The sequence below is a fragment of the Bidens hawaiensis genome, unplaced genomic scaffold (genome assembly GCF_021521415.1).
Source record: "Bidens hawaiensis isolate Kalapana, Puna unplaced genomic scaffold, B.hawaiensis_p1.1 tig00010384_1, whole genome shotgun sequence".
Lineage (NCBI taxonomy): Eukaryota > Viridiplantae > Streptophyta > Magnoliopsida > Asterales > Asteraceae > Bidens > Bidens hawaiensis.
Window position 1 is genome coordinate 588,485 of NW_027491789.1, and position 27,526 is coordinate 616,010.

At 36.5% G+C, this 27,526-nt stretch overlaps 1 pseudogene; it reads right to left on the bottom strand.

Annotated features, from left to right (window-relative positions):
- Positions 1-4,414: 4,414 nt before the first annotated feature.
- LOC143535050 (uncharacterized) lies at positions 4,415-25,555 on the bottom strand (annotated as a pseudogene).
- Between the last annotated feature and the right edge of the window lie 1,971 nt (positions 25,556-27,526).

A 27,526-nucleotide genomic window follows, 5' to 3' on the forward strand; every position in this document is an offset into this window, starting at 1 on the left:
GACCGATGTGGGATAGCCTAAGAGTGGGCCGATGTTGTGTTTGCCAAGGGTGTTACATATTAGAACCACGTAACGTGGGGCAAACAAGTAAGTCCTAAACACTTTATATGAAGGCATAAGTCAACAAGGTTAGTAAGTCCATGGTTAAACCTTTACATATTGTTTGAAAGAAAAGTTTGCAAAAAGTCTATGAAGCTCAAAATGTTTTGATCAATCATTAGGGGGTCGGAGTCAATTCGGGGTGATACTGATGAACACAAAGTATGCCCGAGGTATGATGGAGTTTGTAACAAGCCGGATTAACAGGGGACCACACAAGTATTGTGCCTAATTAATACCTTAACGTATCACGGTGAAATCAAAATACTTGTTAAGTTTAAAGTGGACCAAAATATCTACAATCGACTTTGGGTTCTTGGCATAATAATATCTAAATAGAAGTGTGATCTAGGACATTATTGACAATGTGATTCCATGTTGTGATCTTTCTCGCAAAAATATTAAACCGATTAGAAAATTATGTAAATATTATTGTTATATAATATTAAATTCATCTTTACTCATATCTTTTCCCTTTTTCTTGTTTTATTTTATGTTTCAACTTTAAAATATTATGTATATATATATATATTCGAAATATTATAATATATGAAAATTTCAAAAAGATTTTAAGTTTTATGTGTTCGTACATAGTTTGTTAAATCTTTGTTTTATCCAAAATCATGTGTTTTGTTGTCAAGGTCGTTAATGCAAAGTTCGTTGGAAACCTGGGACTTATATAAATCATTTACAAGTTGAGGGGGTCATATTTCAAAAAAAAAAAAAATTCTTCTTTGACCCTAAGAGGGTCTGTGAATGAATCTTATTTGCTCTAAGTTTTGTGCAGCTGTACATGGACAGATAGATCAAGATCAAGTGTCCTGGGTTGCAGAGACTGAAGTTGCCGATGTTGAAGCGATTAAAAGAAAACGAGAATGTGACAGTTGGGGTTGAACCTAAAAAGGAGCCAGTCAGAAGACAAAGCAAAGAAACAAGTCGGCACAAGAAAGTCAACAAAAGAAAATTAGATGTTGAGCCTCCCGCATCTGATGTATCTAAAATTTGCTGCTGCCGATCCTTCCCAGGAAATAAGATTGAAGTTCAAGTCTTCAAGATCGGAAAATAAAGAACTGTCAAGATCCAATCTCTCTCTTGGATCAAGACAATTACTAGATTTCATGAAATAAAGACGAAGCAAAGAACTTGTTGAAGGTTTCTGGACATACACAATCCTAGAGGGAGATTGTAGGGCTAATATTCTATATTAGTTTTAGGATTGTGTATGTCTTTATAATTGCTTAGAGTCGGTGTATTACGTACCTCAGTACGTTTATTTTGTAAGGACAAAATGTAATTGTTGGAGAAATGGGGACCCTATATAAAGGGTCACTTAACCCATTTCTCAACAACCAACCATTGTGAATACAACCCCTTGCATCTTTCATTCATCCAAGTAACTTAAAAACTCTCTCAACTCCTCACCCTCATCTCTTAACTTTTGGTTCCCATAGCTCCACCACAAGATCCGAGATCTCGGTCCAACTAGTTGTTTCCGCCAACTAGTTGTGAGGTTGATCCAGAACGACTAGTAGTTAGGTTGTTTTGTTGTTTGATCCGGTTTCGGGACCTACAATAGTTGAATCATAAGATTCGACCCGCTCTGATACCAAATTGGTATCAGAGCGGGTCGAATCTTATGATTCAACTTTGCTCTTGATATTCGGGTTCTATTTCCGCTATTACCCGAAACGAGACGTTAAAGACCCGTTGAAGTTTTGGAAATAAAGTTTGAAGATCTTAGAAATAAAGTGGGAAATAAGCGTGTTTGAAAGATTTCCTTGTAGATCCGGATGTTCGGGATCTACAAGTGTCCGATCCGGGCGTTTCGAGGTCGTTAAGTCACAAGTCAAAATTCCGGCAAGCCTCGGGTTACGATATGTTTCAGATCTGGTGTTTTTCTCATACAAAGTTGTGTGTGTTAATGGAGGGTGGCGGTGGTGGTTGGAAATGTTTTTCCGGCCAATTGAGTTTCTTTTCCGAACGTGTGAAGGTGGTCGGAATGACGGATGAGAGCGGCTGCAATCAAGCATTCTCCTTGTAGATCCAGATCTTTTGGTGGCTGCTGTTTCCTACTTCATTAACAATTGGTATCAGAGCGGGTCAAATCTTATGATTCAACTTTGCTCTTGATATTCGGGTTATATTTCCGCTATTACCCGAACCGAGACGTTAAACACCCGTTGAAGTTTTGAAAATAAAGTTTGAAGATCATGGAAATAAAGTAGGAAATAAGCGTGTTTGAAGCATTCTCCTTGTAGATCCGGATGTTCGGGATCTACAAGTGTCCGATCCGGGCGTTTTGGGAACTGTTTTCTGGCGGTTGAGGTTGTGGGTGTGTTATACCGGCGAATCATTTTTCTGGTAGTTGTGTTGAGCAGTGGCGGCGGTGAACGAAGAAAAAGAAAGAAAGAGGAGAACAGCGGTCACCGGATCTCTTGGTGGCTGCTGTTTTTTTAGCCATCATAAAAAAAAGAAAGAAAGATGGTGATGGATGATGTTGGATGGTGATGGAAGATGGCAGCAGCTCCGGCACGTTTTCAGGCGCAAGTCGTCGAAATCGGCTTTCCGGCAGCCAATGGCCAGAATCCGTTTTTCGGCGGAGGAAAATAGGTGATAGGTTTGTTGTTGGCTGCTGGAGACGGTGGGGTTTAGCGCTAAGGACGGCGGCGGTGGTTGATCTGGCCGCTTAGTGGAAGAGTGGCGGCGGTGGAGTTCGTGGCCGGAGTCATCCTTCCGCTGCCGACGACCAGAGCCGTGTTTCCGACGAGTCCCCTTCCGGCTGCAATCCGGCTGGTGTTTGGTGGTTGAGGATGATAGGAAATTGATGGGTGGCAAAATCATTCTCCGGCGAGGTCATCGGAATTCAGCTTTCCGGCAGTATTTTTCCGGCGCCGAATTGACATGTGACGGCTGGTGCTATACATAACATAAAAGTATGTTGTGTTGTGCCCTAATATGAATATGGAGGAATGGGCTTGGGTTTGAAGTGTGGGCTCTCATTAAAATGAAGTATTTGGGATTTGGGCTTGTTATACTTTGACTGGGCCACTTTGTCTAGACCATATTTTTATTATGGGCCAGCTGAATTATTTTTATGTTTGAAAAATTCATGTGGAGCCGGTTCAAGCTGAGTATATTATTGTTTTTCGGGGTTGACCAACTGAAAAAGTCAAATTCGTTCGGGTTTTCGTCATTGTTGAACCGTGTTCAAGGTATGTTATTTCTACATTATTTTCGAGGTGTTCGAGAAGTTGGTGAACTTTGAACAAATTGGATACGTATTTGGACTTAAAGAGGAAATAACAAGCTTTGTTCATTTGATCGTGATCCCCGGTAGTTCTTCTGAACCTATAGTGCTTGAAGATCCAAGATGGATAAAGAAGCGATAACTCCTTCATGAATGAATTAGGTGGATCATACCTTTAGGGGGTGATTGAAGAGGCTTCGGCTTTATCGGGTTGATTCGTGAAAATGCGAGACACGGTTCAACAAAGTTTTTGATATCATAAGTCAAGGGGTGATTGTAAGGCCAATTTTAGTGACTTACGATATCAAATTATGAAATCCATTATATATTTATGGTCAAGTTAATAATTTATGTTGGCGAGAAAACCAGACACGAAACGAGAGCTTCGGTGCACGCGTTTAGCTTCAACGGTGAAGAGATCTTCTAGTTTACTTGTATTATGTTATAAATAGAGAATGTTGTTGTTCTTGATTTGTGTGTTTGTAAGATGTAAGTCACCACCCAAGGGGAGCTCACCTTGGGTGGGTCGGTTGTTAGTTTATTATATAAATCTTTTAATCGATTACGGAGTCTTTCACTATACTTATTATCTTTATATTTTTGTTCGATCGTTTGATTTACCACACCCGTCTTGACACGTTTCTCGAGAGCAAAACCGTTCGGTGGTCGTTTTGGGACCTACATACTTAATTATATACATTTTGAGTTTTTATGTCATTCACAAATTGCTGATATGTGATATGCATTTTGATTTATATTTACTTAGAAGTTTCCTTTTCTATAAAGATGTTAAATATTGTTTTCATGCATAACAAAAAGAGTGATTATCAGCTGATCACAAATGATTAAGTTTCTAGTTGTTTAGAAATGTTTGAACTTAGATATTATTTTTTACTAGTAGTTATGTACGTACACTTAATGAAACGATAACAACCTTTTATCGATAATACGTGTATAATAACATGATTACAAAAATAATGAGCTTATCTCATAGGATTAACGACATGATCGATTCTTCTAGGGAGCACTTTGCTAAGACTCGATCATATTTGAAGACACTAGAAGTTTTTACCAAATGTTGAAGAGCCCACGAAAATCTAGAAAGCCCATGATCAAGATTGATGAGAAGAACCCAACCGAAAAAACCGACAAAAGTTCCCTCCCATAAAAACCATGATTGTTTCTCGTCTACGTCATTTGTTCCTTCTACTGGCTGTATATCATAAGGACATGTGACCCAGATCTGCATACCACATAAACCAATGTTGTTTTCGTAATAATTCAACTCATCCATAGAGTCCATTTGCCCACCAACGGGAATCTTACCTGTCAGCTTGTTGTTGCTCACATCTAGAATTGTAAGCTGCTTGAGCTTCACAAGTGATTCAGGAATTGAACCTGAGATTTCATTGTGTGACAAATCCAAGCTTTCAATGTTCTCTAGATCACCAAAAGAGAGCGGAATATGCCCATAAATATTATTGTATGATATACTGAGCAGTTTTAGGGATCTGAGTCTGCCCAACGGTGACGGGATTTCACCACTTATATTGTTGTATGACAAATCCAACAAAGAGTGGATGCCATAGTTTTGGACTACTAAGCCTTGAAAACATCCCTTCCAGTTCACAATCAAGTCATAACCCCAAGAATAATACATATTAAAATATATATCATTCAAGGGTTCTGATTTGTGGAAAGGTTCAATCATTCCTAAAAGATCTGATGTTTCTTTTGGAACACCTCCGGTCAGGTGGTTATGGGAGAGATCAAGAATTCGGAGGGAACTGAGGTTGGAGATACTTCTAGGGATATATCCTTCAAGGGAATTGTTTCTTAACACAAGAACTTCAAGAGTTGGGATTTGTGGAAGGGTCTCATGTAGATTCCCCGTAATATTGTTTTCATGGATATCAAGAAGTTTGAGGTTGACCAATTTAGTCAAATTCCAAGGAAGATTTCCAAAGAACTTATTCCCCCCCAAGATAAAGGAATTCGACTCCTTTAGGAAAATACACAAAAATCTGACCAGTGAAATTGTTGTAGGACAAATCTAGGTAAATCAGCCCATCATCCAAAGAAAGATAGCTGACATCGGAAATATTTTGTAAGTAAATCTTGGAGATGGACATTGGAATTTGTCCAGAAAGAATATTATTTTACAGACGAAGAAAGTTCATTCTTATAGCTTTGCCTATGTTTTCAGGCAACTCCCCCGTAAACTTGTTTTGAGACAAATCAAGAATTTGTATATGCACACTTTCAAATAGACGAGGTGGGATTGGCCCCATGAGATTGTTTTCTGATAGATTTATTATTTCAAGTTTCATGTCCGTGAGAAAATCTGTGAATCTTCCTTCAATTTTGTTCTTGCTAAAATCAAGCCAAATCAGTTCTTTCTGTGCTGAAATCCATCTGGGAATTTGGCCAGAAATATTACAAGAAGGCATATAGATCTCGACTAGGCTACACCTTGGAACAATCTTTTCTTCGTTATTCCAAATCAAGCCGCTTCCACCTATAAACAATGCTTTGAGAGTTGTGAATTTGAATAACCAAGTTGGTATTTCTCCGGTGAGCATGTTGTTATGGAGCCTAAGGACTACCAGCTTGCTCAAGTATTGCATCGATAATGGTATCGTTCCAGTAAACTCGTTTTTGCTCAGGTCAAGTACAGTTATGTTGGATAGTCTTCCGATGGAGTTTGGAATATGCGATGAGAACAAATTTTCAGAAAAATCAAGTTTCTTTAGTTTATTGAGGTTCACAATTGATGATGGGATCTCGCCTGATAAAAGATTCTTATATAAAGAGAATTCCCTTAGCTTGGAGAAGTTTCCAATCTCTTCAGGGATTTTACCAGAAAGAAAATTAGCCCCCAAGAAAAGTGATTCAAGATTTCGAAGCCTACCAATTTCAGGGCTTAAACCACCCTTTAGATTATTAATACTCAGATCAAGATATTGAAGAGACCTGAGATCAAAGATCTGAGAAGGAATTGGGCCATGGAAACTATTGTTATATAAATACAGTGAAGTCAAATTTTGTAAAGACCCCAGTTCAGGCCCTAGTTTCCCCTCAAGATTGTTACCACTTAGATCAAGAACTTGAAGAAAATTTAGTTTGAAAATCTGAGAAGGAATCTGACCACGGAAATAATTATTACTTAAACATAGTGAAGTCAAATTCCCAAAAGACCCTAATTCGGGTCTTAGTTCCCCCTCAAGATTATTACCACTGAGATCAAGATCTTGAAGATATTTGAGTTCATAAAGTTGACGAGGAATCAAACCATGGAAACAATTGTCATCCAACCACAGGGTAACTAAATTTTGAAAAGACGCTAGTTCGGGTTCTAGTTCCCCTTTGAGCGAATTGTTGCTCAAGTCCAAGTAGCGTAAATTAGTCAACAAAAAAAGTTGGCAGGGAATGGAGCCGCTGAAATAGTTGTCTTGCATGTCTAGGTGAACTAGTTTTGTGAGATTCACAATCCCATCTGAGGGGATCTCACCTAGCAATGAATTGTTTGAGATATCAAGAAATTACAATGACATGATATGAAAAACCGGGGCCAAGATATCAGAAAATACTGGAGCATCTGGTAGCGGAACAACTAAGCCATGGAGGTGGAGCTCGGTGACGGTTTTGGTTCCCGTGCAGTTAACACGCTCCCAAGAGCAACAATCGGAAGTCTGATTCCATGATTTTAGTTGTAGGGCCTGAAAAGAAGTAAAATTGGTGATGGTGGCTTTGAAGTGAAGAAGTGCTTGTTTTTGATAGGTCGGACAAGAAAATGATTGAGCTGGAATAGAAGTGAGCATGAAGAAGACTGATAACATTAGCAGTGTTTTGCTTATAGTGGTGGCCTTGATGGTTTGTTTGATTCATTTGCACCAGCAACGTTCATTATATATAGGAAATGAGATCATGTTGGGTTACTTTTGTTTGTAATAGTTGGTTTGTTTGTTTAGTCCAGAAATGGAAATAAATACAACGCAGTTTCAAATGTACTCTTATTATAATTATTAGCTCGTTAACTATTCGATTAAATGTAGATTACAATTATTTACATCCAATATATTTGTAGCTTATGTTTAGACCTTCAATAATGGGCCTTCACATTAAATTTGCATCACCGTTTTAAAACACAATTTATTACTCCTTTTCTTATTTTTCTCCACTTGTGATTTAGTGGTAGGAGACTTGAGTTCTCTAGTGGAGACTTGAGTTCTCTAGTGGAGACTCAAGTTCGAATCTCACTTATGTCACTTTTTAGTGGATATTGACAATGAATGATTTGAGTTAAGCTTTGTGCAAAGGTTGTCAGTTCAAACCCTGAGCCCACCCGTGTTTTTATCCCACCGTGTGTTATGCTAGAGAGTTCTGCTCTTGTGGTGACACAACGTATGTCAAGTGGCAGTCGACGGTCTGGTTTTCCAACGGAACGCCCAAGCCAAACTTTGGAGAGTGAAGTAGCCTAAATACAAGAAAGTCGTCGTTCTAAAAATGATATTTACATACACGCTTTAGTGATTTATACATCGTATTTACTTTTAAGAGAGGATTCGTCTTTGCGTCCATGTGATTTGCTGGCGAGCACACATTCAGTCCCTCAAATGTAAAATGATGCGGTTGAGTCCTTTCGGATTTCGGGCGGAGCGGTTTGAGTCCCTCCGTCTATTAACAATGTTAGTTTGAGAAACAATATCGACTTTTCACCCGAATGGACGGGCTCAAATAGCTCCGCAAAAACCACATGAACTCACGTTTGAGGAACTCAACGTGCGCCTGTCAGCAAAGCGTATGATGTAAATGGGAATTCTCTCGAATTTGAATTTATATTTTTAGTCATTTTAATGTAGTAATCATGTAAAATAACAAAATTATGTATTTTTTTTATTTGAAGAATATTAATTAATATAAATTTTACACTATTGTCTTTTTATTTATGCAAAACTTAACTTATATAAGTTGTTTAACTAACAATGTTTTTATTTATTATCATAAGTAATTTAAATTTTAATTATAAATAATTTGATTTGGTATAAAAAATAATAATGTCATGAAAATAAATTGAAAAATGGTACTAATATGAAAAGGATTTGAAAGGAATATACTTGTATGGTTGAAGAGAAAATTAGTATTTCAACGTATTCTTATAAATCTGTTGTGACATATGAACCGAATGTGTTTCTCAGTGATTTTAAGAGTTTGCATTGGATATAGTCATATTGTTTTAGTCAAATATTGGATTTACACTCTTATGTTGAGAATAGATTATCTAGGTTAAAGATGTAAAAAATCTATTGATGGTGGTGTTATCATCTTATGCAATGATATTTCAGAACCATTTCATCACTCTAATAATCTTTTAAAAACTAAAACTAACAAGAACTTGTTTGTTTTTTATCCATCACTTCCATCTTAGAGTAAATCAAAATCAGTATTTTTGCAAAATATCGGTAGTATTTATCTTAAAAATAATGTATAATATATGATATCATATCTATGATATCTTTTCCTCTCATATATGGCCATATGGGTGAAACAAAATTACTTGATAACAATATTTCGTATACAATTTTGAATTTTCTTTCTAAAGCATCTGAATGGACTTGACCTCAAAGACAATGAATTGGGATGAGATCGATAACCCAAGTAATCGACAACAACCCATGTGTTGCTTGGCTTGAGTGAATTTATTGTCGTTGCAAGTATGTAAAGTCATGAGTAAACGTTATTATTTTATTATTTAGCAAGTTGCTTTAGTCTATTACATCATTTTGTTTGTATTTCTGTTTCAAATCAATTGTTTTGGTAAGTTATAAATGATCTTGTTTTATTCATAACACGTTGGTTTACTCTATTCACTCATTTCCTTTTATATGTATTCCAAAAATCGACGGTTTTGATTGAATTAAATGGTTGACACTCGTTCACTTAGAAAAAAGGTCTTCAATGACACGCATTGTTTGTCACTAAAGGGCCCTTATGGCACACAAATATGCGTGCCAATAAAGCCCCCATCATAAATTGAACATGACACGCGGGATACCCATTTGTGACATACGTTTTTGACATGCATTTTGTAAGTCCCGTGACCGGATCAAACAACACAAACAAACTAAGTACTAGTTGTTCTTGGATCAACCTCATAACTAATTGGCGGAAACAACTAGTTGGACCGAGATCTCGGATCTTGTGTGTGGATAAGGGAGGGTCGAAAACTAAGGGAGATGGTGAAGGAGTTGAGAGAGTTTGTGAGTAACTTGGATAGATAATAATGCAAGAGTTTATTCACAAAGGTTGTTGGAGAAATGGGTTAAGTGATCCTTTATATAGGGTCCCCAATTTCTCCAAGTTTACATAACATGATACAAAATAAACGTACTGAGGTACGTATTACATCGACTCTAAGCAAATATAAAGAAATACACAATGCTAAAACTAATATAGAATATTGACCATACAATCTCCTTCTAATATTGAGTATGTCCGGGAACCTTCATCAAGTTCCTTGCTTCGTCTTTATTTCTTGAAAACTAGTACTTTTCTTAATCCAAGAGCTTGAACGATCTTGAAGACTTGAACTTCAATCTTATTTTCTGGGAAGGCTCTGCAGCAACAAATTGTAGGAATATCAGATGCGGGAGGCTCGACATCTAATTTTCTTGTGTTGACTTTCTTGTGCCGACTTGTTTCTTTGCTTTTTTTTCGACTGATCTTCAGACACGATTAGTTCAGACACGATTAGTTCCTATTTAGGTTCAACAGCCAACTGTCACGTTCTCGTTTTCTTTTAAGCGATTCAGCATCGGCAACTTCAAACTCTGCAGCCCAGGACACTTGATCTTGATCTACATGTCCATGTATTGCTGCACAAAACTTAGAGCGAATAAGATTCGTTCACATACCCTATTGAGGGTCAAAGAAGAATATTCCTTTTTTTAAAACATGATCTTGGTTTGAAGTATTTGTATTAAAAACTCTGAAATTTTATTTTATATAGATTTCTCACAAAATACCAATTTCAGTCCCTCAACTTGTAAACGATTTGTTTAAGTCCCAGTTTTTCAACGAGCTTTGTATGAACGACCTTGACAACAAAACACATGATATTGAATAAAATAAAGATTAAATAAAATATGTACAAACACATAAAAACTTACAATCTTTTTGGCATTTTCAATATTATAATATTACGGATATATATGCATAATATATTTAAGTTGAAATAAAAAAAAAATGAAAAAGATAGGAGTAAAGATGAAATTATATTATATAACAATAATATTTACATAATTTGAGTAACATATATTTTTGGTGAGAAATGTCACGACGTGGAATCACATTGTCTATTGCGTCCTAGGTCACACTTCTATTTAGATATTATTATGCCAAGAACCCAAAGTCGATTATAAATATGTTGGTCCACTTTAAACTTAACAAGTATTTTGATTTCACCGTGATACGTTAAAGTATAATTAGGCACAATCCTTTTGTGGTCCCCTGTTAATCCAACATGTTACATACTCCATCATACCTCGGGTATACTTTATGTTCATCGGTATCACCCCGAATTGACTCCAACCCCCTAATGATTTATCAAAACATTTTGAGCTTCTATAGACTTTTTGCAAACTTTTCTTTCAAACAATATGTAAAGGTTGAACCATGGACTTACTAGCCTTGTTGACTTATGCCTTCATATAAAGTGATTAGGACTTTGTTTTGCCTCACTTTACGTGGTTCTAATATACCCTTTTTGTTTGATAAAATTATCAACATTTTTGTTGTTGATTTTGAATACTTTTTGAGTATTTTGCGGTTTCCTTGATTTTTCAATAATTTTTTTGATATTTTTCAATATTTAAAGCTAAAGTAAGAAATAATTTTTTATTGTGACAAATCACTAACGGGCTCGTGTATGACTAACTATTAGGATTTTTGCCTTCATTAATATGACTTATTTGGAGTCGGCAACCGCTTCATAAGAGTGTAACCACTAGCATAGGCAGATATTTAAGTTTATATCACTATGATACTTACACATTTGTAGCCTATCTACACATCAAGCAATGATCTTATTGGCTTTTGATATACTCTTTTCATGTGCTAGGATCATTAAAGAAAATTTCTTATCATTTTCCAAATGGTCGGGTCGATTTCTCAAAAAAAATTAGTTTTTATATTGTCCGACTCCCTTTAAGCAGGAGTTCCCTCTAAACAAGATAATATTTTTGATACTTTTTCAGATTTTCTTAGCAAAATAGAATTACAAAAAAATATAAAATATTTTTAGCAAGTCAAATGACTTATTTTTCTGTTTTTCTTAAAGCAAAAGTGAAAATCTTTTTGGTGAGTTAAACTTAACTCATTTCTCCCTCTAAAACTGTGACATATTTGAAAAATATTTACAATTTTATATACAAAAGATAGATAGGTTGTTTTAATAAAATTAGAACGATGGCTTTAGTGAAAAGGTCTTTAGCAAAGCTGTTGTCAGATAGACTATCCTAAACATGCATTATCACATCATATAACAAAGTTGAAGAGATTCAAACCGAAACCCAACAACTGATGCTGGATCATCACTTGAGAAACGCTCGACAAGTTGTGGTTAAACCATTTGAACAAGGTTGGCATTGTTGAAGCACAAATTATGAAACATTTCCCTTTCCTTGTAGTTCTCCCATGTCGCTTATGAAAGACTCGAATCCGCCATCGAATGGTTTAGCATCAAATAGCAAGGGTTCTTCTTCCATCATATGTTGGGTGCAACCACTATCTAAGTACCGAATACCCTTGATAGTCCTCCCTGATTGACCCTACATGCACTAAGCGTTTAAATAGACATGGTTCCCGAGACTTAGTTATCGCGGGAAAGTCGACTATAAATCGACAAAACTTGATTTTATTTCTTGAAAACAATTTATTTCTTGGCGACTCATCGCTTGAAGAACAGTCCTTAGGAATCCAAGCACAAGCTTGTTCCATGGTTTTGAAGATTTTAGACTTTTGTTTTCTAAATTTTAAAACTGTTTTTAGTGAATCCTTAGACTTTTCAGTCTTAGGATCCCTTTTGATTTTATCCCTTTTAGTTCTCCAAAAAGGTTTTATCTTGTGTTTTACTTTATTGACTTTGTATCTCACATCCACTTCACTGGCTTCACTACCAGCTTGATCAGTCCTTGAATCTGGACTACTAAAAGCACCTTTTGGGGACTGAGTAAGCCGCTTTTGAATATCAAGTTGTTGCTTGAACCAGTGCTTGCAATGTCTTGCAAGGTGAGAAGAATGACCACAAACAAAACAACACTTTCACGTAGGAGCACTATAGAACTCATCAGAACTATAAAATGGTTGGTGTGGTGGGAAAGGTGATCCGTGGAAAGGAACATGATTATAAAACACATTTGATGATTGACCCCTATCATCAAAAACATTAGTGTAATATGGATCAACAAAATTTTGTTGATAATGACCATAGTAGTTGTTATCAAAACAGTTGTATGACTGAGGATTTTGTGATCGATTAGTTGTTTGAGAAAATGATCTTTTATTTGGTGGCAAGTATTTACATGAAGTACTCGGTTGATTATAATTTTCAAACACTTTTCTTTTACTTGAATTATCCTCAGTCTCACATTTTGATTATGAACAGCTAGTTATGTTCACCTCAACAGGCCTTTCCACCGACCCACTTTCTTTTACACAAACTGCTGAAGAAGATGAACTACTATTAGGACTAACTGAAGGATTAATTGGATCAACTATTTTGGGAACAGCAGGAACAAATATTTTTAGTTTTGGCACGTGACCAATACCATAGAACATTTCGTCCTCAGGTGGGGAGTTAAAGCTAAAGTGAGGAAGGCTAGTATAGTTGTCGTTAATTGGAGGTGGAACTTTGGTACTATCATAGCCTATTCCTGTTTTTATTTTAACCCCATCTGTGCCCCAATTATTTTATTCAGCTTCTCAGATGCTAACTCAAAGTTTTCTATGGTAATTTTTCTTTGGGCTAACTCAAGTTCTAACTTGACAATTTTATCGTTTAGATCAACTACATGTGTTTTATGATGTTCAGCTAACTTTTCAGCAATAAAAACTTTTTCCTTTAGTTTAGCATGTCATTACTATGAGTTTTAATCCTAGTAGCATAGATCTTTTCAGCCTTTTTATATTCATCATTATGACAGTTGATGCTACGTATTTAATCTAGGATTTTAGCATTGTGATTTCTATAGTAGGACTTTATCAATACAATCCTGTGTGTAAAGTTTGTGTACCTCGGGAATGCCAGAGGCAGGTGTAGGTATTCCAACAGTGGAGCTTGACGAGGTGCTTGCTTGACTACTTCCACCTGCTGCACACTCGGGGATGATACGACTTGCTTGACTGCTTACACCCGCAACACTTATCTCATCTTTATTTTCTTTGCACCAAAACTTGATGGTAGAAGTCAACTCTAAGAGTGTTAAGGTACCCAGGTTTGTCGTTCTCTTGTTGGTAATCACACTGCTATTCCATGCGTAAGGCAATGAATCCAATAACTTCATGTTGATCTCAAACAACTCAGGGATGATACCGACACTTCTCAGTTTAGTAACGAGTGACTCAAATCTGTTGATGAGAGAGACAACTGATTCTCCTTAAGCATGTTTAAACATGTTGAATTCTTATTTTAACATGTCCTTTTGGCCTTCCCTCATGTTAGACTTCCTTCAAGCTTAGAATTGCAAGACATGTATCACTAATAAACTCCTCCTTGAATTACTCGTTGTCTCCCCCTCGGCCAGCCGGAACGCGTAAACAGTTGGCCGAAAAATATGACAATAAAATTTGAGAGAAGAGTACCCAATACACTAGGAGTATCCCAGAAAAATTTCGTTAATTTTTTTTTTTCAATTTTCCCGCCAAAAGAATCCACGAAAATTTGGAGATGTAAGCGACTTGGTAATGTAAGCGATGATGTGTAAGCGAATTTGGAGATGTAAGCTAATGATGATGATGTAATCGACTTGGGAAAGTTGTAAGCGAATGATGAGATGTAATGTAAGGCCCCGAACCCGGTAACCCTACTTTAGCGTCGGATTTACTCATAAACACAGTCCTTCAAATCAGAGTTTATTAAAACTTTTCGCGGAATATAAAACATCAATCATTTGTTACAAAACATTAAATCTTTTCTTTGATACCATAACACAAAACTTTATATTTAAAACATCTTTACTTCTTTCTTCAGATGCCAGCCGTTCAATCCATGCCGTGTGTCATCCTCATGCTAACTTTATAATCAGCTCACCTGCGTGCATACTAAAAGTCAGCTACGCTGAGTGAGTTCTAGATAATCACATAATCATACCATTCACATAGCATTATATTCTTTCATTCATACTTTTATACTTTCATACTTTCATACTTTCTTACATTCATACTTTCTTACTTTCATACTTTCTTACTTTCTTTTGTATTAACTTACTTTCATATCTTATGTTATAAAGAGCATTACGCCCTACATTCCTCGAGTATTATTAGGGCTCGGTACCCTCTTTCCTCGAGTATTGTTAGGGCTCGGTACCCTCTTTCCTCGAGTATTATTAGGGCTCGGTACCCTCTTTCCTCGAGTATTATTAGGGCTCGGTACCCTCTTTCCTCGAGTATTATTAGGGCTCGGTACCCTCTTTCCTCGAGTATTATTAGGGCTCGGTACCCTCTTTCCTCAAGTATTATTAGGGCTCGGTACCCTCTTTCCTCGAATATTAGTAGGGTTCGGTTCCCTAGTTCTCGAATATTAGTAGGGTTCGATTCCCTCTTCGTTACCATACAACCATACATCATACCTCGAGTATTATTAGGGCTCGGTACCCTTTTCGTAACCATACAACCATACATTATCATTTCTTTCTTCTATTATCTCTATCATGTTCATACACATAAACATACATAACATACTTACCTTATACATAGCGTTACAACCTGACAGTACGTGCAATATCCGAAGATCGTTCACGTACCATCAAGCAATCATTCATACATTTCACATTATCCACATAAGGCATACACTTATCTCTTAGGATAAGTGTATTAACAAACATATTGAGTATGCACACAGCCCCGAAAACGTAACACATAAATGGGGCTAGAAACTCACCTGGACTCTGCTTCTTCCTCTGGTAGCTGTAAATCCCTTCTTTAACTGAGCTCGGCTAACTGTACAAGTTACACGTATCAATACTCGCCTGACCTAATCTGGTGGCCTAGTATTAGCTTACTTTAACTTATCGCTTTTAATTCATTTTCTAAACGAACTTCACTTCAGGCGAAGTTAAACCTTAGGCGAACTTGGCTTCAGGCGAAGTTAAACCTTAGGCGAACTTGGCTTCAGGCGAAGTTAAACCTTAGGCGAACTTGGCTTCAGGCGAAGTTAAACCTTAGGCGAACTTGGCTTCAGGCGAAGTTAAACCTTAGGCGAACTTGGCTTCAGGCGAAGTTATCCTTAGGCGAACTTACGCTTGAAGGCGATGTTACGCTTGAAGGCGAAGTTCATCAGGCGAACTTAATCTTGCAGGCGAAGTTATCGCGCTGCAGATCTGTTTGCCCATAAATCCTTCGTTTCTTAGCCAAATAACTCGATTTTGGTACCCACGGAATCGTATGATCGGCGCCTACAAATCCCAACCATCAAATCGGCCTAAAATCGACGTTTTAGGGGTCCGATTTGGGCAGTTTGGGTTTCGGGTCCGGTTAACCCATCCAATCCTAACCATATTCAGTAATATTAGCTTTGTTGGATTTGTTCTTACCTTACCAACTCAGATCTATCAACAAAATCTCGGGTCTCGGCTTCGAATCTTGATCGGTTAGAATGTGTGTGTTTTGAGTGTGTGAAGAAATAGATGTAAATGAAGATATTTTTGGGATTTTGGGGGTATTTATATCCCTGAAATCCCATTCTTATTTAACCCATCTCAATTAATCCAAGTCCACAACCCACATCCATTACCCAACACTAGCCCGACCCATACCAACTCATATTCTATTATTTATTTCCTAATAACCCGGATAAACTTTCTCTCTAATATTAAGTAATATAATTAATATTATCTTGAAATTTCGGGATGTTACAAGTCTTCCCTCCTTAAAGAGGTTTCGTCCCCGAAACCTAACTTATTCCCTATAAAAGGAAAACTTCTTATATTTACACGCTTTATTGAATCGCCTTCGCTTTCTGAGTTACTCTTCTTACTTCCGACTTTGCAGTCATCGAATGGTGGTCATGTGTATTAGCTATTTAAGGTAGCTTGTCCATGAAGCCTTCGATGTACCAAGTCTCATTTCAATCTTCAAGAGGCTTTGTCTTATATCATATTAAATGCTAAAGCCTAAGTCGACACTCTATCACAACCCAACAATTTATCATGACTAACATGCATTCAGACAATTCGTACCATAATTAATAAACACCAGTCTAAATTTCAACATAAAACAACACGCATCGAGTCATCAATAAGTTACACATAGATTTAATACTTATGGCTAGCATCTAGCCTTCTTGAATGGCTTCTCTAAGCATACGGAGGAATCTGTTAAACCTCAAGCACTCTTTTCTCCTTCATGTCCTCCCTTTGGCTTCTTGCAATCCCTTGCTAGGTGCCCACGTCCTCCACAGTTGTGACACCTATGGTAATCATCACATTCCCAAGAGGAATGTCCTGCTCTTCCACACCTGTAGCAAACACCTAATCCCTTTCTGCACTCTCCGGGGTGTCTCTTCCCACATTTTTCACAAGCAGTGAACCCCTCTTGCCTTGCCTTCTTTTTGCGTGGATCCACATCATTGGCTTCCTCTGGTTCTGGGGTTGGGTTCTTTTTCTTCGGTTCCATCTTCTCCCCTTCAACGGTTCGTTCACGGCTTCCAGCAGATCCTTCGGGATTCAGGTTCTTCACAGCAGCAACTACAGCTTGAACAATGGCTGCTTGAACTGCAGGGCTAAGTTGAACTTCCTCGTTGTTGTTCTGGTCTCCTCCAGCTGCGCTTCCTTCATCTTCAGTGTGGGAAGCTTCTTCTACCGAGGGTTGCCGGACAAGACGAGGCCTGCCACGACGCCCAGTGCGACCCCCAGTTTCAACAAATTCTCCAGCTCCAGCCATCCGTATTCTTAAAGGGACAACACAAACATCATCACTCAAGGAACTATTTAGTACAAGGATAGCAAGGATAACAGGTAATAACAGTGGCCAGCTGTGACCAGCTGATCACGTTGCTTTCCGTGTCCTATACACTCCCCTTTATGAGTCTACTTGTGCTGGTTCTACTTAGGCAATTAGTCAAATCAAACAATCAATTATTCCTATCCCTATCGTTCACATATCTTTTCTTTCTCATTAACATATATCATTTAATCATACACTTTACCTTTACTGATCTTGCTTGAGCGACACATGGCATTCTTGAACTGGCATCTTCTTTCCTTTCTTACTTAAATCCCATTTTCTGTTCGAGTCTAAGCATGTAGGATGCTTAAATCTCTCGAACTTATGCTCTGATACCAACTTGTAAGGCCCCGAACCCGGTAGCCCTACTTTAGCGTCGGATTTACTCATAAACACAGTCCTTCAAATCAGAGTTTATTAAAACTTTTCGCGGAATATAAAACATCAATCATTTGTTACAAAACATTAAATCTTTTCTTTGATACCATAACACAAAACTTTATATTTAAAACATCTTTACTTCTTTCTTCAGATGCCAGCCGTTCAATCCATGCCGTGTGTCATCCTCATGCTAACTTTATAATCAGCTCACCTGCGTGCATACTAAAAGTCAGCTACGCTGAGTGAGTTCTAGATAATCACATAATCATACCATTCACATAACATTATATTCTTTCATTCATACTTTTATACTTTCATACTTTCATACTTTCTTACATTCATACTTTCTTACTTTCATACTTTCTTACTTTCTTTTGTATTAACTTACTTTCATATCTTATGTTATAAAGAGCATTACGCCCTACATTCCTCGAGTATTATTAGGGCTCGGTACCCTCTTTCCTCGAGTATTATTAGGGCTCGGTACCCTCTTTCCTCGAGTATTATTAGGGCTCGGTACCCTCTTTCCTCGAGTATTATTAGGGCTCGGTACCCTCTTTCCTCGAGTATTATTAGGGCTCGGTACCCTCTTTCCTCGAGTATTATTAGGGCTCGGTACCCTCTTTCCTCGAGTATTATTAGGGCTCGGTACCCTCTTTCCTCGAATATTAGTGGGGTTCGGTTCCCTAGTTCTCGAATATTAGTAGGGTTCGATTCCCTCTTCGTTACCATACAACCATACATCATACCTCGAGTATTATTAGGGCACGGTACCCTTTTCGTAACCATACAACCATACATTATCATTTCTTTATTCTATTATCTCTATCATGTTCATACACATAAACATACATAACATACTTACCTTATACATAGCGTTACAACCTGACAGTACGTGCAATATCCGAAGATCGTTCACGTACCATCAAACAATCTTTCATACATTTCACATTATCCACATAAGGCATACACTTATCTCTTAGGATAAGTGTATTAACAAACATATTGAGTATGCACACAGCCCCGAAAACGTAACACATAAATGGGGCTAGAAACTCACCTGGACTCTGCTTCTTCCTCTGGTAGCTGTAAATCCCTTCTTTAACTGAGCTCGGCTAACTGTACAAGTTACACGTATCAATACTCGCCTGACCTAATCTGGTGGCCTAGTATTAGCTTACTTTAACTTATCGCTTTTAATTCATTTTCTAAACGAACTTCACTTCAGGCGAAGTTAAACCTTAGGCGAACTTGGCTTCAGGCGAAGTTAAACCTTAGGCGAACTTGGCTTCAGGCGAAGTTAAACCTTAGGCGAACTTGGCTTCAGGCGAAGTTAAACCTTAGGCGAACTTGGCTTCAGGCGAAGTTAAACCTTAGGCGAACTTGGCTTCAGGCGAAGTTAAACCTTAGGCGAACTTGGCTTCAGGCGAAGTTATCCTTAGGCGAACTTACGCTTGAAGGCGATGTTACGCTTGAAGGCGAAGTTCATCAGGCGAACTTAATCTTGCAGGCGAAGTTATCGCGCTGCAGATCTGTTTGCCCATAAATCCTTCGTTTCTTAGCCAAATAACTCGATTTTGGTACCCACGGAATCGTATGATCGGCGCCTACAAATCCCAACCATCAAATCGGCCTAAAATCGACGTTTTAGGGGTCCGATTTGGGCAGTTTGGGTTTCGGGTCCGGTTAACCCATCCAATCCTAACCATATTCAGTAATATTAGCTTTGTTGGATTTGTTCTTACCTTACCAACTCAGATCTATCAACAAAATCTCGGGTCTCGGCTTCGAATCTTGATCGGTTAGAATGTGTGTGTTTTGAGTGTGTGAAGAAATAGATGTAAATGAAGATATTTTTGGGATTTTGGGGGTATTTATATCCCTGAAATCCCATTCTTATTTAACCCATCTCAATTAATCCAAGTCCACAACCCACATCCATTACCCAACACTAGCCCGACCCATACCAACTCATATTCTATTATTTATTTCCTAATAACCCGGATAAACTTTCTCTCTAATATTAAGTAATATAATTAATATTATCTTGAAATTTCGGGATGTTACAAGTCTTCCCTCCTTAAAGAGGTTTCGTCCCCGAAACCTAACTTATTCCCTATAAAAGGAAAACTTCTTATATTTACACGCTTTATTGAATCGCCTTCGCTTTCTGAGTTACTCTTCTTACTTCCGACTTTGCAGTCATCGAATGGTGGTCATGTGTATTAGCTATTAAGTAATATAACTAAGAGTGTAACCACTAGCATAGGCAGATATTTAAGTTTATATCACTATGATACTTACTCATTTGTTAAGCCTATCTACACATCAAACAATGATATTGTTGGATTTAAATCTACTCTTTTTATGTGCTAGGATCACCTAAGACAATTACTTATCATGTTCCAAAGGTCGGATTGATTTCTCAAAATTTTCTGATATTTAATATTGTCCGACTCCCTATAAGAAGGAGTTCCCTATAAACAAGTGATTATACTTTTCAATCTTTTTCTGATTTTCTTAAATAAAATAATAATATAAAATATATTTGGTAAGTCAAGTGATTTAATTTTTGGTAAGTCAAGTGACTTAATAAAATTTCAAATACTTTTTATTTGGGCATGCATGTATTCTTTTTTACTTTCAATCCCATCGGACACATCATATTTTTGCATTGTATAACAAAACTGGTTACTCGTTATCTTCCGGAAGCATTTCATGCACCTCTAATATATCTGTGAAACTTGTATCACTCAATCCTTGTTTAGTCTTTATGTTAAACAATCTCAACACATCACTAAGTTTGAAAAATTTCTAACAACCGGTATATAATGGTTTTTCTAAATCATCAAAAAGATGTTTTAATTTGTCTAGTTCGTCATCACCAGCATCAATTTCTAAATTGTTACACATGTCATTTAAATTGTCATTGGTGCCATTTATTGAATTACGTTTATCGTCATTCTCTAAATTATTTGACGACATGTCACGATCACCAAGTGACTCCCCGTGTATTGACCAACAATTGTATCTAGGCTTAAAACCACGAGTCATCAAATGAAACTCTATGTCATTGATATTATCAAATCTTTTGTAATTTTGACAGTCCCTACAAGGACCCAAATCATTTCATCTCCACATTTCACTTGATTATCTTTTGCAGCCTTAAAAAAACCTTCAACACCATTTACATATGTTTTGCTAGTAGTTGGAAGGCCATACATCCAGTCTTTACGATCCATTTAAAAAAAATAACAAATAAATATATGTATATGCTATAAATTGGTGCTATAAGGCGGCGGATCCTAACCCACTATTTGAAAATTATATCTCGTATGTATACATTTTAACAAGTTGGCTATTTAAGGAAAATCCGACAGCATTTCCCCTAAACTCCCCAAGTATGCGTATAAAACGCAAACTCGAAAGAGTAGGAGGAAACAACTACTGATTTTTTTCTTAAGTAGTCAACCTGTAAAAATGTACACATATCCTAAATGAGATATGATATCCAAAAAGCAGTCCCAAAAGGGGACAATCCAAAATTTATCTCTATTAGATAAATTTTGGACGGGTACATACTCTAAAGGGTTATCATATACGAATGCATACAATATACATAAACACACACACACACACACACACACACACACATATATATATATATATATATATATATATATATATATATAACACATACATATGTATATATATAAACCAGAATTAAAAAACCAATAATACTAAACCGAACCAAAAAATCCCGAGAAAATTGTCTTAACCATTATAACCATTAACCGAATGGTTTTGAAAAACAACACATAATTTATTTTCGGGTTAAGATTTAGCATAAAATTAACTACACCGAACCGCATCGCACCGCACACACACCTCTAATATATATGTACACACACATATATATATATATATATATATATAATATACATATATCCAAACACTTGAAACAACTAAAAAAATAAACAAAAACACTTTTTTAGAGAAGATAAAAATCAAAGTTTTTCATACCTCATAAATGCGTGTATCGGAAGCTTTTAAGAAAACTTGGATAGAGTAATAATGGGAGTTGATTAATTTGAGAAAGTGTATTAATTTCAAATTCCACACGGAAGGGGTGAATTCATACCTCATAAACGAGATAGCCATTACTGTAACTTGGAGGGGACATTTCAAATTCACGTTAAAGAAAAATTGCTTCTAATATGTTCAGCTGCAAGCTTTGAAGCGGTTTTTAGGCCGACTGCTTTATATCAATCATGGTGAACCGCTTCTAAACTATATATTTTGTAGTAGTGAGAAGACGTCACTTAATTTTGAAATCCATAAAAAATATGGGAATTTAAATTTTAAAAAATTGGTTGAATTGAAATAAATGTGGTTGTAAGTAAGGGCGTTAGTCGTGATGGACTGATGGGTTTGAAATGCCCAACCCGAACCAAACCCATATTGTTATTCATGTCAAAGATTTTAACCCTAACCCGTACACACATAAATTTGGGTCAACCTGAACACGATCTGTTTAACCATTTATCAAAAACGAATAAAATAAATATAAACAAAAATGATACGATTTATAGTCATTAGACTAATGACTAATACACACACACACACACACACACATATATATAACTAGTTTGATCCTCCTGGGTTACGAGAGTTTATTTAAGTTTTTGTTTTTAATTGTTTTGCTATTTTTTGATGATTTATTTTATTTTTTAACGTAGTATGTTTTAATTTAATACATATATTTTAGTTTTTTATTATATGTTTTTGCGTTTGAGTATTTTCAATTGAGATGTGTAGGTTTTTAGATTTTAACGAACAAAAATACACAAACACGAACATGTTGATTTTTTTAATGAACAAACATGAACACAAATATTCGTCTAATGAAAAAAGGGATGCTGATGTAGTTGACGATGGCGGGTAGTATCGGAAGTTAACCGGCGACGGAGATGATTGACCAGCAATGGATAACATGTAAAAAAGATAAACTAAATTAGGGTTTGAGGATGAAAGTATTTATCAATAAATAAGATCTTATAACCCATTTGATAGCTATTAGGGTTTGGTAAGATCCATAACCCGTTGAAATTATTCTTTGATAATTAAGAGGTTATTTCACAAATAAATGAGATGTTATAACACGTTTAAGGGTTATCCGGGATTGGTGAGACCCATGACCCGCGAAAATTATTGTTTGATTATGAAAGAGTTTCACAAATAATGGAGATGTTATAACCCATTTAAAGACTATATGGGTTTGGTAAGACCCATAACCGCGATTTCGGGTCAAATGCATGAGAAACCTCCATTTAGAAATCAAACAATCTGATGGCTCTAGAGAATGGGGGACAACCTGAGAGCGACACGTAGGATTTCATGGTAGGCAAGTATATAGATAGTTAGATTCTTGAAAGTGAATTGGCAATTACAGTTGTATGTTAAAACAATAGAAAACGATAAAAACACAAACAAAAATACAACTATAACTTTTTTTAAATACATAAATGGTCAACCCAAACCCGATTTATTTTTAATCGGGTCATGTTAGTTGATCCCAAACTTTTTTTTTTGTGTTTCGTCAATAATTGTCGACCTTATTTGTAAGTACTAGAAGTAGTTCACGGAAAGAAGATAATTAATGTTGTGCGGGCAATATCTTCATATAATGCAAATTTGGATTATCGAAATTCCGTAATTCATGCAACCATTTATTTGAGGGAAAAATTCCCATAATGTCTCTTTTTAGAGAGAGAAATTTTAAATATGTTATCTCAAAAATTAAATTCCCTCATTGTCCACTTACTAACACGTCATCATCACAATGTTAGAAGTTCGAGTTGACATGTTTCTAACCCCGTTGCCGCCTGTCATGTTAGCTCAAAACATGTCGCATTCTCGCTATGTTAGGTTAAAATACCCATCGTCTCCACGCTATGTTAGCTCAAAGCAGGACCGTGAGTTAATTTAAAAAATATTTTAATATTTTTAATTGAGTTAAGTGTCATTTTTGTAAGGCCTCGTTCCTAGTGCCTTACTTTAGCGTCGGATTTACTCATAAACACAGTTCTACAAATTAGAGTTCATTAAAACTTTCACGGAATATAAAACTTTAACCGTTTATTACAAAACATTAAATCTTTTCTTTGATACCATAACACAAAACATTATATTTAAAACATCTTTTCTTCTGTCTTCGGATGCCAGCCGTTCAATCAATGTCATGTGTCGTCCTCATGCTAACTCTATAATCAGCTCACCTACGTGCATACTAAAAGTCAGCTACGCTGAGTGAGTTCTAGTTAATCAAGCAACTTATCATACAACCACTACATGCAATTATATACGTATCCGAAGAGACATAGCCCACTATCTAACCTGCTCACCTTACCACTTAACCTCTTATTTACCCCTACATCTTAGCCGCTTTAATAACGAATAACGTTATGCCACTTTGCCACTTTAATAACGTACAACGTTATGCCACTTTGCCACTTTAATAACGAAGTCACGTGTAGGCTTACCCTACCACGTACTATCGTCATGCCACTAACACTCTTACTAGACTCTTGCCACTTCTAACACACTCTACCTCTACTTGTCTACATCACACTTCATATCAATTCATTATTTACATAATAAGCAAGTCACATCACAGCATTCATACACACTAACAACCACTTGGCAATCACTATCCTTGGCGATACGTGCAATATCCGAAGATCATTCACGTACCGACAAGTATTATATAATAGCTACCTCGTATAACATCTATAGCATACACTTACCACTTAAGGTAAGTGTATTCACATTTCACATCGAGTATGCACACAGCCCCGAAAACATAACAAGGAAATGGGGCTAGAAACTCACTTGAACTCGGTTAACAGTTACTCCTTCTTTAGTTGTGCGCGTCTAACTGTATAGCGATTACACATATCAATTAACTATTACTATCCATATCACGTTTCTAGTCTATTTACAGCCCTCAACGAACGGGGGTCCGGGGCAGCGCCCCTGGCAGCGGGGTCTAGGGGTGGCAGCTCCTAGCAGGGTCCAAGGGGCAGAGCCCCTGGCTGGGGTCGAGCTGCCAGGTCAGCTTGGAAAATTTTTATTTCTATTAACTGTCTTATCACATTTTCCACTAGGATTTTAAATTATTATTTTATTCACCATCTCATTTTCTATAACGAATTAAGTGTAATTCGTTATCAGATCACACTCTAATTCGCTATCCAGATCACATTCTGATTTGTTATCCTTCCATGCCGATTCGTTAATCTAGTTCATCATCTTCCATAATGAATTGGACCTTGTTAAGGAGCTGGTCCTTTAACGAACTGAACCCTTAACGAACTGGGGTTTCATTCGTTATCCTTGACTTAACGAATTGACATAACGAATTAAGGCTAATTCGTTATCTTCCCCTGGCGAACTGGCATTTCGTCTCCCTTGCGCTAACGAATTAGGTTTAGGTCAGAGAATGTCAGAACATTCTCTGAAATTTACCTCATTGTCGTACCAGCCAACTCTGGCGCCGCCTTCGCCGGAAAACCGTGCGGTGGCCGGGAAAACGTATTCCAACACCATTTTCACCGTTTTTCATCCCGTTCGATCCAGATCTGAGCAAGGGTGACCCCTAAGCTCATCTTAGGTTCGGTTTATACCCGATTCCACCCGGATCTCCTGGCTCTAATGGTTTAACGGTGTCGTCTCGTCGTTTCGTAACTAAATCTAACGGGTTTGAGTATAAACAACATCATACTATCATTACCTCGGGTCAGAAATCGATTCTCCTTCTTCTTTCTTGGTTTCGGCTAGAGAGAGAGAGAGTAGGATGAGAGAGAGCTAAGTGTGTGTTTTGGGTGGTGTATGGAGTATGAGAAAATGAATGATAATTGGGTAATTAAGGCTTTTATAACTATGGATCATGGGCTTAAGCCCATGGTCTCATCCTTCATTCCTTCATGACCCAAGTCCATAACCCATATCTATTAACCAACACTAGCCCGGCCCATACTAGCTCCTACTCTATTTTATTATTTCTCCGCTTACCCGAGTCAATTTCTCACAATTATTAAATAATATAAATAATATCATCTTAGAAATTTCGGGATGTTACAATTTTAGTACCTGTGGTTTGGCCAACTACGCAACTTTGGTACCTATTCTTTATTTTGTGCAAATGGCTACCTCAGTTTTAAAAAACTTGCATTTTTAGTACTTTTTTTCTAACCCCGTCTATCTTTTCCGTTAAGTTAGGGATAATTTGATAATTTCGTTATTTTCTTTGTTTTTTCTTTTCCTTTTAACGTTATATCTTGCAAACCCTAAATCCCTAAATCATAGCATCAAAATCCAAATCCTAAATCCTCAAATATCGTAAAAATTCAAACCCTATGATGATATGGAGAAAGGGTTTGGGGATTTAGGATTTGGATTTTGATGTTTTGATTTGTGGATTTTATGTTTACAAGATATAAGCGTTTAGAAGAAAAGAAAAAAAAACAAAGAAAATAACGAAGTTACCAAATTATCCCTAACTTAACGGAAAAAACAGGCGGGGTTAGAAAAAAAGTACTAAAATTGCAAGTTTTTTAAAACTGAGGTAGCCATTTGCACAAAATAAAGAATAGGTACCAATGTTGCGTAATTTTATTGGCTTTTAAGTTCGATTTTGGAAAATAATATGATTAAAGAAACTCATGCATACATCAAAATCATTTTATGTGTACCTTGTTTAAAGATAAAATTTTAAATAACAGGATTTGTTAGATTAATTTTTTAGGCTAACATGGCGGGGAGACAACGGGTTTAGAGCTAACATTACGGGGATGCGATAAGTTTTGAGCTAACATGACTGGGAGACGACAAGTTTTGAGCTAACATAATGAAGAGGCGATAGGTTTAGAAACATGTAGTCTCAAACTCTTAACGTAGAGAAGACAATGGGTTAGTAAGTGGACAAAGAGGGAATTTAAACTTTGGAGGGACATTTTGGAATCTATCTCTATATAAGACTTGTTTTATATAAAGATTTTATTTTTATCCCTTAAACATTATGATTCCAAAAATATCCCCTTTTAAGGCGATTCTATTTTTATCCCTTAAACATTATGATTCCAAAAATATCCCCTTTAACGCATCTTTGATCATGTGTTGAGATATTTAACACGTCTTTTACGACGTGTTTACAATTTCTGATAGAATTTGCATTTGGTAGTTTTTTTTGTTTTTTTGTTTTTGTTTTTACTTTTTAGAATCTCCCCTCAATAATTTTAGTGAAGAAGATGAAGAACGGTAAATTGGAATTCCTTGATTATAGCAACTCGATGTGAGGATAATTGTTAAGAAATATTATCAACTGAAATTAAATAATAAAAAATTGGGTGGACCAGATCTCTTCATACTCTTTTTACAATAATTAGAGTTATGCTACATGTTAAATGAAATCGAGACTGATAATAATGTTTGTATTGAATATCTCAAGTTTAATACGTAATTGTTGGTGGTTTTAGTCTCGTATATATGACTAAATCAATTGTTTGTATGTTCTCTTTT